Genomic DNA, 14059 nt, shown 5'->3' on the forward strand with positions numbered 1-14059 from the left:
TGCCTAATCTCACAGACTTACCACTGTTTATAAGGTATTATTGTATATAACTTATCCCCACCTTCCCTTCTATATCTATAGCCTCAGGCAATTAGATGTAGTAAAAAGACAAGCAGGAGTTAAGTTAGTTACACATAAAATAATGTATTATTGATAATATTCATAAATAATAACAAAATGCAAAGTACATTTGAATATTGGCAACCATACAACCTGATAAAATGGTGATGTGTAACTCAGGTGGCACACAGTCTTGTAGTTATTTAAAATGTCTCTAGTTAAGGCATCATTGGTGCTCAGCTTTCTTCAGAACAGGCCTCAAGGCTGTCTCAATATGGCTGAAGCTGTGCTCTTCATTGTGCTGTTCTTGTCAGTTCATGGTGTGATGGTCTTCATCAGTTGTTAACAAGAGAAAGGTATTTCCACATCATCACATGTTAGCAAGAGAGATGCTTCTTCTTCATATGTTGGTTAGAGAGCATGTGGTTGAGCAAGCAAATTTATAGGTTTTCTGTACAACCCCTACAGCCAACAGGACATCATGGTACTTAAAGGCCTCTGAGACAAGCCAATTCCAAACAGCCATATCTCAGACCAATGGGGGGAAATAGTACATGTTAACACCTGCAACCCAACCCCCAAGACCATATGTTAAACTAACCTGGCTTTGTATGGGGAATGAGAGAAAGACTTTAGCAAAGAAACACTCGCCAAACTGGATTAAGACACATCCCCCAAATCCTGTCGTAAAATTAGGTGTAAACGGGGGCAAACACGAATGCCTCTCACCAAAGTAACACTGAATTATATTGCTTTACCTAAATTACAAATAAAGACATACAAAACATTTATCAAGTTATATGCAAAATCTCACATCACAACAGGCAGCATTAGCAAAGAAATGTTTAAGCGAGCAGAAAATGTGTATCCTTCATTGATCAATGTAATTTCCAAACTACATTTCAGTTAAATAGTTCTAAAAAGCAATGTATAGGCACTGCCATAAAAATGCAGAGTTTTTCACTATGTGCATTCTTCTGCTATATGGTACTGAAACATTTTGTCAGTGCAATCAAAACAATAGGTGAAAGCACTCAATATTTATTGTACTTTCCCTACAATTGAACATAAATATACTGCTCAAAAGAATTAAAGGAACACTTTTTAATCAGAGTATAGCATAAAGTCAATGAAACTTATGGGATATTAATCTGGTCAGTTAAGTAGCAGAGGGGGTTGTTAATCAGTTTCAGCTGCTGTGGTGAAATTAACAACAGATGCACTAGAGGGGCAACAATGAGATGACCCCCAAAACAGGAATGGTTTAACAGGTGGAGGCCACTGACATTTTTCCCTCCTCATCTTTTCTGTTTCTTCACTAGTTTTGCATTTGGCTACAGTCAGTGTCACTACTGGTAGCATGAGGCGATACCTGGACCCTACAGAGGTTGCACAGGTAGTCCAACTTCTCCAGGATGGCACATCAATACGTGTCATTGCCAGAAGGTTTGCTGTGTCTCCCTGCACAATCTCAAGGGCATGGAGGAGATTCTAGGAGACAAGCAGTTACTCTAGGAGAGCTGGAGAGGGCCATAGAAGGTCCATAACCCATCAGCAGGACCAGTATCTGCTCCTTTGGGCAAGGAGGAACAGGATGAGCACTGCCAGAGCCCTACAAAATGACCTCCAGCAGGCCACTGGTGTGAATGTCTCTGACCAAACAACCAGAAAGACTTCATGAGGGTGACCCAAGGGCCCCATGTCCTCTAATGAGCCCTGAGCTCACTGCCCAGCAGCATGCAGCTCGATTGGCATTCGCCATAGAATACCAGAATTGGCAGATGCACCACTGGTGCCCTGTACTTTTTACAGATGAGAGCAGGTTCACCCTGAGCACGTGACAGAAGTGAAAGGGTCTGGAGAAGCCATGGAGAACATTATGCTGCCTGTAACATCATTCAGCATGAGCAGTTTGGTGGTGGGTTAATGATTGTCTGGGGAGGCATATCCATGGAGGGTCACACAGACCGCTACAGGCTTGACAAAGGCACCTTGGCTGCCATTAGGTATCAGGATGAAATCCTTGGACCCATTGTCAGACCCTATGCTGGTACAGTGGCTCCTGGTGCACGACAATTCCTGGCCTCATGTGGTGAGAGTATGCAGGCAGTTCCTGGAGGATGAAGGAATTGATACCATTGACTGGCCACCACACTTTCCTGACCTAAATCCAATAGAACACCTCTGGGACATTATGTTTTGGTCCATCCAATGCCACCAGGTTTCACCTCAGACTGTCCAGGAGCTCAGTGATGCCCTGGTCCAGATCTGGGAGGAGATCCCCCACAACACCATCTGTCATCTCATTAGAAGCATGCACCGATGTTGTCAGGCATGTATACAAGAACACAGGGGCCATACAAAGTGCTGCGTACAATTTTGAGTTGCTGCAATTAAATTTTGTCAAAATGGACTAGCCTGCCACATAATTTTTTCACTCTGATTTTTGGGGCGTCTTTGAATTCAGAGCTCTGTAGGTTGATCATTTTCATTTCCATCAAACAATGTGGCATCCTTTCGTTCCTAACACATTACCCAGTCTATATCAGTATAGATATCCAGGAGGATTTCTTTTTCCCATTGAGATCTGATGTGTTTTCAAAGTGTTCCTTTAATTTTTTTGAGCAGTTTACTTATTGACTCTTGTAAGGAATACAATTTGCAGTATTTGAGGCCTCAAAATTAATATATAGTTGATTGTCTTTTATTTCAGCAGGGAGTCTTACTGAATGGCATTTTGAATATTTTGGTCAACTCAACACTTAAAGGTATTTTGGACACAGAGGATTATTAAATCATAGGTTGCAATGGTTTTTGATGTGATATTTATTTTTTACATTTTTTTTACTTCTTGTATAAAGCTTCCATATACAGTATGTTCTTTGTCTACTTTCTACTGCTAAAGCTCAAATTTAATGACACTGATGGTACTCTGGCTAGTCAAGCAGGTATGTGTGAATACCACTATTAAACCTGACTCCAAAGAAGGGACCTAAGTATCCATCCTCCAAACAGTGTTGCCAGATTTGTTGTTTGAGAAGTGGGCTAAGATTTTTTTGTAAGGTTCCAAGAATATGGAACTCTGCAAACCTTAGTTTTAATTTTTCATGAGGTGCACAAGCTCCACCTCTGTTTCAAGGTAACATTCTAAAAAAAGTAAATAATGAATATACAGGCACTCCCAGTGTCCGGGTTTGAATTCTAGTTTACTATCTGTATAGAGTGTACATTCTCCCTTGTCTGACAGTTTTTTCCCCAGGCACGTGGGTTTTCTTCCTACATCACAAAGGGGAGGCTTTTAGGTTTGTTGATATCAGCAACAGCATCAACCCTTTTTGGATGAAGAACTGGTTCATCACAGGGACTTTTCATACACAAACTCATACTCAGGACAAATATGAAATCACCAATTAATCTAACACTTATATCTACAGTATGTGGATATTGGGAGAAAAGCTGAATTAACCACAGGAAAATCCCTGCAGGCATAGGGATACTGGATCCAGGAAACAGCAGCAATGAACACTGGGTCACTTTGATGCCTAGTGTTTCAAATTGTATGCACATGTTTTTAAATGCTTTGAGTGTGTATTTTATATAAAATATTTTCTATATTATAATTTTGTTGATCTGGTTTCCTTGGCTGAAAAGATTAAGTGAATACTAATATAAATACTCTTGATCTGTATAATAACAATTTGGAAATCTATTTAGTAGTTCTTTTTTGGAGTGTCACCTCCACTCATATGTATATTTTATAATAGAGTGGCATAAACTATACTGTTATTATATAATAACAAAGATCTACAGTATGTGCTTGTATATCGAATATTGTGTATTTTGGGAAGGGATGAAGGGTATGGATATCTTGCAATGGTTGGATTGTCAGAAATACTTCTTAATTATGACTTGAGCTAATATCAGCCTCTCAACTTATGCTGAACAACTGGATTCTTGTGATGCTCAGTGAAATTACTTTTGTGAAATTTGAGTTGAATATTCAAGGGTATAATGAGGAAAATAGGGCAGGATCTCTACATATAAAAAGTCAATACATTATGGTTTCAGTGCCATTTCCTTTCTTCCAGAGTCCCAAATGATGGAGAGTTGGTGTTGACTGATATTTCAGTTCTAATATTAATTGTAATTTTAGTTTTTATTTTATTTTATAAAATTAATTTTTATTTTTATCTCATTCTAGTTTTCAGTGGAATTAACAAATTTTATTTTTTATTTAGTTTTGTATTTAAAATTTTAGTTTTTATTTTACTTAGTTCTGGCTTTTTTCATAATATTAGTACAATTTTTTTTTCTGTTACAAGACCACAAATGCTGGCCTACACATATTTCAATGCAAGTTACTGTATGTTTCAGTCAACAAAATACACTCACAGTTCATAATGCTGTTAAACACAGTTTGACTATCAACGATCAAAGAGATTAAGTGGCCCAATAAGTATAGTCAGCAAGATCAAAATGTTTCAACCTAAGAAACCAGTCTGTTCAAGCACATTCCTGTTAAGCTTTAAACAAACACACATTTCGAGAGATTTGTTCATGTTGCAATGATGTCCATTGCACAGATAGACAAACAGTGAAAATAATCGCTTGATGAGCGTCTGTAATGCAGGTGCAGAGACAAGGTCCTCAGCCACTGGTGCCAGCAGACTGTATGTTGCTGGTTTCTGCTGCCAGTACTGAAGCAGTGACATGCAGGGAGGTTCATCCCTGGTGAGGTACTGACTCCTTCAGAATCAGATTTACCAATATATAAACCCAAAAGAGTAGCTTATTCACTATTCAACTGGCAGCATGCACATTGACTACTAGTTGCGTTTAATATTTCATCAGTATACTTTACACACAGATATGTAAGGTACATATATGGCTAAGAAAGAATGTTACATATATAGCGGCGAGAGAGAGCAGAGCGAGTGCATTTGCTCTGCACCCTCCATGTGTTCTAAATTTGCCTTTACAATTTCACAATTCATAATCATTCAATACAAATGAAAGTAAAGAGTGGTGTACAAAAAAAAAAACAGATTTCAATTTTGACCTTAATTGAAATATTTAGTTGTTTTTAAAAGCTTTTCATTTTGATGCTTTAATCAATTTTACTACAGACTGTTCAACAAAAGAATAACAAGAAAAACTAAAGAATTATTTATTTAAGGTCAAAATTTTGTTTTTAATTATTGGATTTTTTCTTTAGTCTAATCCCATTTGTTGTAAAATTGAAAACCGCATATGATCGTACCATTATTTGTAAATGAACTCCCTGCGCCTATTCTTCTCTACGAAAATCTCTGTCACTTTCTTGTAAAAGTCCTCCTTATTTTCTTTTAGTTTTAAAAGTCTTAACATTCAATTTTGGCAGTCAGTCAGAACAAAGAATAAAAATAAATGGAACACTGTAATGCACTTGACTTTCTGAAATCGCTAACTTATTAGTGCCTAGAGCCCCTGCATAGAAGAACAGCAGCAACAAGCACCTGTTGGGCTCACATCTGCTCCCTTTAGGGTGTCTGCCTCACCTTGTCCCTTTTCACTATGTCCGATCAGCAAGACTAAATATGACACACATTCGTTAAAGATATTAGCCAGACTGTGGAATTTCAGGGTGTATGATAAATGTATGTGCAAAATTGATATTGGTAACATACAGAGAGACAGCAACAGGCATGCACCAATTGCATGCATCAACCCAATGTGTGAGGGACAACGCAGTACTAAGTGAGGCTTTGCTCATGTCGTTGCTGCCGCAACTCGCATTCCTCCCATATATTTTATATATTTGATCAGGAAATGCACAAATTCAATGATTTTGACTATAAAGATAATCAAAATTATTGGAATCATACAGAAAACAAATTTATATAACAGACCAGTGGACAAATTTATTTTATGTAATCGTTATTAGTTTTTTTACTTTTCATGATGACAGGTGAGACCACATGTCCCTGTATGAAGTGCAGTCAAGGTGCAAGAGAAGTGCTGGACTTCCACTAAGTACTGATCCAGCTGGCAATGCACTGAAACTCCAAGACCCTCCTTCTTCTAGCACACTACTTTTGACTTTATTATCATCTGTGCTGTAATTAAAGTATTTCCACACATTACTTCCTCACTTTCTACCCGCAAACGTCTGTACAAAACTCGCCATTGTCGACCACAAGTGCTTACTTCTTCAATCCGACGAGCCAAATTTACTCAACAAACAAACTACGGTCCTTTACAGAAGTTGTGCCACATGGCTATATGGCAATTACATATACGAGCAATTACGAGTTACAAGATCCCTGCATAGTGAACAGCGCAACGTAACTGAATGCTTAGGGCAACCTTCAAACATCTCCTTTGCACAAATGAAGCGGACTGAAAGAAAATACTATTGATGTTTATTTCGTTTTTACTCAATTTTTATTCTCATTTTAGTTTGTTCACATATCACTCACTTTTATTTTTATTTAGTTTTAGTTTCTCTGTTTGCCTTAATTTCAGTTCTCATTCTTGTAAAATGAAAAACAATATTTTTAGCTCTAGTTCTCATTTTCGTTATAAAAATATCACTGGTGTCAAGTAATAAAACTGAAAATTATGTAAAGCTAAGCATCCCTTTTGAAGCTGTTTGGTTAGCAAGCACTGTTTTTTTTTGCTGTTGACAGACACAGAGATGCATACTGGCTCTCATCTTCATTATCCATTCTGCTCTGTCCATGGTCATGGGGCTGAAAATTGAACCCATGAACTTTGATCACAGTGCTGCACACTGCAAAGGAGAAACATCAGTCTCAAACATTGACATTTGAATTTCTAATGATGAAATTCTCCACATTCCACTCTTTTCTCATTAATGTATCATGGTAACACACACCATGCCCTCCATAATGTTTGGGACAAAGACATTTTTCCTTGATTTATCCCTCTGATCCACAGCTTAAAATTACAAATCAAACAATTCAGTCATGGTTTGTAGACTTTCATTAAAGGGTGATTTGCATACATTTTAGTCAAACCATGTAAAAATTACAACAGTTTTAATGAACTTTATATATATGCACTATACATGAAATAGTCCTCTTTGTAGTTAGGGTTCTCACGGAGTCACTTGATGTTGATGGTCATACAGACTTCTGGCTTTTAATCCATCCATCATTTTTGGAACATCATGGTGCTTTGAGTAGATGGTGGTGGCGCAGGACACCAGAAAAGGAAACAGAAAAGAGAGTAGGGGTTAGTACAGATTTTAGAGCCACCATGAATAGTTATTATAATGAGTTGGATATACAGAGTATCAGGATTTTAATTACAGTGAAGTTATGAGAAGGCCGTGTTAAAGTAATGTGTTTTCAGCAGTTTTTTAAAGTGCTCCACTGTATTAGCCTGGCGAGTTCCTATTGGCAGGCTATTCCAGATTTTAGGTGCATAACAGCAGAAGGGCGCCTCACCACTTTTAAGTTTTGTTCTTGGAATTCTAAGGAGACACTCATTTGAGGATCTAAGGTTATGATTTGGAATACAAGGTGTCAGACATTCCGATATACTGTATAAGATGGGGTGAGATTATTTAATGCTTTATAAACCATAAGCAGAATTTTAAAGTCAATCCTGAATGACACAGATAACCAGTGTAGTGACATCCAAACTGGACAGATGTGCTCAGATTTTGTTTTTCTAGTTAGGATTCTAGCAGCTGCATTCTGCACTAGTTGCAAACGATTTATGTCTTTTTTGGGTAGTCCTGAGAGGAGTGCGTTAAAGTAATCTAGTCGACTGAAAACAAACGCGTGAACTAATTTCTCAGCATCTTTCAATGATGTAAGAGGTCTAACTTTAGCTATGTTTCTTAAGTGAAAAATTGCTGTCCTAGTGATCTGATTAATATGCGATTTAAAATTTAGATTACAGTCAACAGTTACCCCTAAGCTTTTTACCTCCGTCTTGACTTTTAATCCTAATGTATCCAGTTTATTTCTAATGGGCTCATTGTATACATTATTGCCAATCACTAAGATTTCAGTTTTCTCCCTATTTATCTTGAGAAAGTTACTGTTCATCCATTTGGAGATACAACTCAGACATTGTTTGCAAAACAAACTTTAAAGAGTCTGCAGAATTCCAGAAAAATGTATTGTGGAATAACAACACAAAGCTAAGTCTGTATCAGAGTGATGGCAAAAAACTGCAGAGAACAATAAAAAAAATTGCCCAAGATGCAAAGCATGTTACCTCATCTGTTAAATATCATGTTGAGAGTTTTATGGCTTGGGCATGTATGATGCCAAGGTGCTGGCACACTTATCTTCATTGATGATGGAACTGTTGACCTCAGTTTCACAATGACCTCTGAGGTGTATAAAAACAACTTATCTGCTCAGGTTCCAGTAAATGGCTCCAAACTCATTGGATGGCACTCCATCCTACAACAAGATAATGATCACAAATATACTACTTAGGCAATGCACTATTTTTTCATACCTAAAAAATGGAAAATTCTTGAACGCCCAAGCCAGTCACTCAATTTAAATTTAGTTGAGCATGCCTTCCATATGCTAAAAAGAAAATGTATAATGACAAGCCCCTGAAACAATCAGGAGCTCAAACCTGCTGCATAATGGACATGGCACAGCATCACCAGAGAAGACACTCTGCACATGGTGATGTCTACGAATTGCAGATTTCAAGCAGTTATTGCATGCAAGGGATATGTAACAAAGTACTAAATATGACTGCTTTCCTACCCTTGCTATGTTGCAATCATTATGGAGGGAACATGTAATTTCTACATGGTGTGACTGAAATGTATGCAAATACCTGTAAATGAAAGTCTGCAGTGTCTACTTTAATCATGTCTGAACTGTGTGATTTGTAATTTTACACTGTGGAGAAAAGTGGTAAATCAAGGAAAAATGTGTATTCGACCCGAACATCATGGAGGGCACTGTAGGGTAACAGCACTCATGTTTATCCTTCTGTGGACTATAAATGGGAACTACATACAAATGATGAAAAACATGAAAAGAAATACTATACATGAGTGTGTGGTATAAATAAATGAAAATCATAGACATGTAATAATGATAATAGGTAAATGTAAAATATTGCTTGAGGCAGGAAGCAGTGTTGAAATGTATTGATATCTGGTGCAATTTGCATATGCAAATACTGTCATCCAGAAACATTGAGGTGGAAACATCCAGGGGAGACTGTGCAAAAAGGCCAAAAACATGAAGTGAGTAGCATAGAGTCGCCTGTCGCTGGGAAAAAAGATGCTGTCGAGAACGGACTATAAAAGAAGTGTAATTGTGCAGCAGGATTATCAGTAGGAACTTTCTCCTGTAAGCAGGAATGGTTCGAAGCCAAAATATTGGAGCAGACTTAGGAATTAACATTACTGTACACCGGGTTTGGATCTGTCGAGTAGGTGCAGAGACACTCATGGCATACTCTGGGGCCAGGACACTGGGGCGGGTTGCAGAAAAGCCAATGGCATGCTCTGGGATTGGAACAGAGGAGTGGGGTGCAGAGACACTTCAGGCTGGAATAATGAACCTTTTAAGTGGTAACCTTCCTCCACCTGATGAAATGTAACAATTTGATGTAAATATGTGTCAACCCATTACAGTTTTTCCAATATTTTGATTTATAATACATGGACCATTGGCTCAAACAGCAATAAATCTTTACACTGTTTTAATTTTACCCTACTATGGGGGTTCATTACAATGTATACTCAAATTTCACTTTATTTGTACTGATTACCTGTTTCAATTAAAAAGAATATATTTTCCTGTAAAATGGTGTTTTGCAATGACCATTAATAAAATGCATCAGCCATCACTAATAGAAGCAGAAAAAAGTAGGAACTGATCTAACGCAGGAATGTCTTACTCATTAACAATTGTGCATGTCATGTTCGAGAGTAAGCAGCTTAAGTGAATAAGTATTATTATTACTTATTATTTGATTGATGCCTTTATCCAAGGTGACTTACAACAGCTGAAATGAAATTGGTTACATTTCTTTTGTTTTTCCTGTTGGAGCACAGGCAAGTGAAGTGACTTGCTCATGGTCACACGGTGTTACTAGTGGTGTTAAGCACTACAATGGCCTGCCAATAATTTTAACACTTGGGGAAAAAAATAAAAAATAAAACACTACACATGTTGTATAAGAAAAGCTTTTGAAAGTAATTCAAAGTAAATGTACAATTTCTATAAATCACAATTTTGTATTGGCATCAGGGAACAAAACAAGAGTTGCCTGCCTCATCATGTTCTGAACTGCAGTTCCTGAAAGCATTGTGTTACTAATAACATTGTCATTTTAAGATTGATAGTTAATTTATGTGTTTCTGAAATCCCATTATAACTAAAGTAACATGTTAAATACTTTATAATCTAAGTATTTCTCAACCAATTTGTTAACTGCTGTTTCTTAAACAAGACAAGGAATGTGGAGGAGCTAAATGTTTGGGGCAGCATTGAATGTTGGGTCATGTGGATGCTCATTTACTATATTACATAGAATTTACACACAATTTTTTCTCATGTTTACTGTATTGTATCTAACATAAAACGAAGATACCATTATCTGGGCAAATAGGAAACTACAGCTAAAATATGAAATCAAAAAGCTATTGTATTGAGAAAGTTGAGTTATCTGGAAATTCTCAAATCACTACTGTAATTATGTTGGCCTAAAAAGCTGCTCTAATTTCGCTGTATACAACATTGGACTACTGTTGTTTAACATGAGAAATCTTATTTGTGCAATCTGTCAGTATAATGTATGTATGCATAAAATTATTACTTTATTGAATCAACTGACTGTGCTAAAGTCTAGAAATATCCATTAATGTATTTTAACTGATTTGGGTTATTTTTGTTCTCTGCTCTTCAAATGCAGTACTAATGTTTAATACAAGCCTCATGTTTGTAGTTGCATCTTGACTCAGCAAGTTGATAACCATAGGGCCTTCACCTTCATGAATTAATAAATTGTATTTTCTCTCCTTACATATTTTGTGTCTTTTGCACAAATGCTTACGGGCCACAGATTGGCAACAGGTGTTGTCTTACTTTATTCAAAGTACAGTAGCAAGAACAACAGTTAAACCTTCCACAAAAATAAAACCCTGCAGCATCCTTTCTGTAGGTCTTATTCCTACTCTGTATCATCCCTTACTGCTGGATTTCCCACATTTTCTTTTTTTTTTAATCCTATCCTTTGACTTTTTGACCCTTAGAAAACTTCACTTATACTGAACTTTTATTTATATTGTATATACAAATACAGGTAAATAGTGAAACATACATTTCTATAGTCATTATATTTAACATAGCCTAATATATTTTAACATATATACATTGTAGGTGTTTTTTTCATACATATCACTCCTCCCTTTACATTAGAAACTCAGTTTCTCCCAAAATTCATAACACGTTTACAAATTCTGCCTCACAGGGCAATGCATATTTCTTTTTAATCTACCTTTTACCACCACTTCTGGTTTGGTACTATTTTGGTGTGGCATTTCTCTCTGTGTAACTTGGAACACTGCTGGTACCTCTTTTTGACTACTTGGACTGTCTGAACTTTTCTGTGTGGGTGGATCATCCCAGAAATTAAACTAGGATTCAGATTTTTTTCCCAACTGTAAGCTGTTCAAATGCTCCACATGTCTCTTACATATTACCACCTCTTATAAGTGGTAAGTGTGTGGTAAGGCTTGCTCTTATTGTTTAAGTCAAATTGCAGATATGCCTTTGTCAAATCTTAAATCTAGTGTTGAAAAGTTTTTGACAGTGGGTACTTTTCCACATCTAGCCAAGGATTTATGGTCATTTTATAATCACCACAGATTTGAACTGACCCTTCTTTCTTTGGTATACATATTTTAAGTGATGTCCATTCACTGTGGGCGGAGTGGTGGCTCTGAGGCTAGGGATCTACACTGGCAATCAGAAGGTTGTCGGTTCAAATCCTGTAAATGCCAAAAGGGACTCTGCTCTATTGGGCCCTTGAGCAAGGCCCTTAACCTGCAATTACTCCGTCCTGGGTAAGATGTTATCTGCATCCATCCCTGCATGTAGGCCCTCCAACCTGCAGGGAAAAACTTGGGGGTTGGTGGCCAAATTGGCACTCCAGCCACCATAAAAAACCTCACACTGTTCCACTCCATCTGAACTATTGTGGTGCTGAGGTGTCCTAATCTGGATCCTGAGTTGGTTTGTCGTGAGGTGGGTGCAGCAATGAGCTGTATCAGCGCATGCTGCTACCCTCATCCTCCATTCACTGTGTTGAACAGGTGAGAGGCCTCATTGCCATTCAAGCTTACTCAGCTGCTTCTCAACAGCCTCTCATCATGCATATGGCACTGGTTTGGCTTTACAAAACTTTGGCATTGCATCAGGAGATACATATAACTTTGCCTTAACCCCAGCTACCTGTCCCATTTCTGTATTAAACACTTTACTGTACTCCTGGCACAACTTTTGCAATGGATCTACTAGGTTATTTACCTCTGTCTAGTCTAAATTTAAAACCTTTATCCATTTTTGACCCATAAGTGCTTATCATTAGAGCTGAGTTTTCTGCTCATCAAATTGCAAAATCTTTAATGGCTGATTTGTACATGTTTTTAAAACAATATCACAAGGCTGTAATTTTATATTCTTAAATTTTGACCTGTACAAACTCAATGAAACAACGTACATTACTGTCCCAAAGTCCTCTTCCATATACTTTCTGACGATGTTACACCTTATCACACAGCAAGGTCTTATGTACTCACAGGCTGTTTTTACACAATAAAGTTCCATCATGTTTTTCTCTACTTCATTTCATAACAAAAGTTAAAGGACCTCTTCCACAAAAGGTTCAGAGTCCACAGCATTTAACTCTTGCTTACAACATCAAGCTTCCTCATGCTGTCTGCCTCAACTATTACCTTAAATTTTTTCAGCATAGTGGTACCAGTACACTTGTTTTTAGCGGGTCTCTCCAGACATCCCTTTTTCTTTCAGAAATGGCACTGGAAGTCCTTAAAGCAAAATAATGTTTGGTCCCTCCTGTTGCACCAATGACACTTCAAGACCTGCAGATGACACTTGCCATTTTCTCCTAATGCTATGAAAGTCTGCATTTTCAGCTCTCAGTTTGCCCTAGATAGTCTTCCTTTTGTCATCATTCCAAAACAGAGATGACTATTGGAATTTCTGTATACTGGTCAGTGTGTTTTTGAAGTTATTTGTGACCTTGATCATTTTTGCCCATGTTAGTTTTCCATCCTCACAGTGCTTCAATAGTTTTGCACACAATTCTTTACTAGCACTGCCACATATATTTTTTCTTATTATTATTTCAAGACATCCATTAGGACATTCATTCAAATATTCACTGAAATTATAAGTAGAAAAATTAAGATGCCTCCAGGTGACAATGCCAATGGTAATGATCTGTGCCTATTTCTCTGGGATCTACATCAGTTATGTCAGTCAAGCCACATATCAGTTTCAATTTGCCCTCCATATTTGTCTTTGCTGTTCCATTTTGCCTCAAAATGACATATACTGAGTGCCTGGTGATCCTCAGAGTGATCATCAGAGTATCGACTACAGTAACTTATGAAATTTCCTTTTATTCATTGACTTGATGGTTACAGAAATATAAAACTGTTCCAAGTCACATGTTATACTGTAGTGTTACATTAAGGAGCAAATTAGGAAGTTTAAATCGTTAAACACAAAACAATAATTGTTATAAAATTACATTGCTTCAGTAAAGAACCCTAGCATGGATGGCTAGTATTCTTTTAAAAAGGATATCTATTCAAAATCAGATATAGACAGTGTCAGTCCAATTAATGAACATGAAGTCAAAATTTGAAATTAATACCCTAAACGTACCACAGAGTCTGTTTTAATAGTCATCTGTTTAACATTCACTTGTTTTCACCATTAATTTAATATTTAGGAAATTAGAGGATCTTGAG

At 37.1% G+C, this 14059-nt stretch overlaps 1 protein-coding gene across 1 annotated transcript in view; it reads left to right on the plus strand.

Annotated features, from left to right (window-relative positions):
* The window catches only part of LOC120524431 (glutamate receptor ionotropic, kainate 1-like), a 491483-nt gene that overhangs the window by 425075 nt on the left and 52349 nt on the right, over nt 1-14059 (plus strand). The gene's annotated exons all lie outside the window — the stretch shown is intronic.

The sequence above is a fragment of the Polypterus senegalus genome, chromosome 2 (assembly GCF_016835505.1).
Source record: "Polypterus senegalus isolate Bchr_013 chromosome 2, ASM1683550v1, whole genome shotgun sequence".
Lineage (NCBI taxonomy): Eukaryota > Metazoa > Chordata > Cladistia > Polypteriformes > Polypteridae > Polypterus > Polypterus senegalus.